This window comes from Arachis ipaensis, chromosome B01 (genome assembly GCF_000816755.2).
Source record: "Arachis ipaensis cultivar K30076 chromosome B01, Araip1.1, whole genome shotgun sequence".
Taxonomy (NCBI): Eukaryota; Viridiplantae; Streptophyta; class Magnoliopsida; order Fabales; family Fabaceae; genus Arachis; species Arachis ipaensis.
The window spans coordinates 100,901,076-100,901,922 of record NC_029785.2 but is presented as its reverse complement, the minus strand read 5'-3'; positions in this window follow the sequence as shown (position 1 = coordinate 100,901,922).

Sequence of the window (847 nt, the reverse complement as noted above, 5' to 3'; positions counted from 1 at the left end):
AATTCGATAAATTAAGCTAAGTAGGTAGCAAAAAAATTATATTTGTGAAGGCTAAAGTAAAGATCTGCAGATAAATGATGATCACAACTAAAAAAGAATAGTAGAACAATCATGAATGAGATAAAAATTAAAAGTTAGGAAGCAAATGAAAGAATTGTTAAACTATTAAGAATTCAGATAGCCAACAAAATATCTCAACCGCAAATTTATAAATCTATAACAAAGAAAAAAAATATTGAATCAATAAGTCACCCAAATTGCAAAACAAAAAGATTCTAACCGACTAATATTCAAATCCCAAATCCAACAAAACCAATTAGGGATCTGCCAACAATAATACTTATCTCACAGAATTTGTTGGTTAGTCGGTTGCAAAATGTCCAGAAATCCCCATAGTTCTAGCATGCACGACCAACATCAAATCCTCCACTTTGTCCATCACCAACATGTCACCCATAACCACCGCTCACTGGGACCACCGTTGCCTTAGACTCTGCCATCATCATAACTGCTGCCGCCGCCACCTTATCCACCACCCCTGTTGTCCCTTCCACCGCGACGATTCCCCTAAAGGTTGGAGCCATCTGGTACTGATATCAACCATCTTGGTGCAAAAAAAAATATACCCTATAATCCCCTCCCTCAAGTCAAAATATGAGCAAAAAAATTTGAAAAAAATAGAATCAGAGAATTGAGAGGGAAATTGAAAAAAAGGAGAAAAATATACCCTTCTTGCTGTGATTCAAATTTTAAATTTTAAATTTCACCTTTTCAATACTTGTTAGGTGAAAAAAATAAATGTTGAAGTAAAGAATGAAATAAAAGTAAATGAGAAAATCAAAAATCA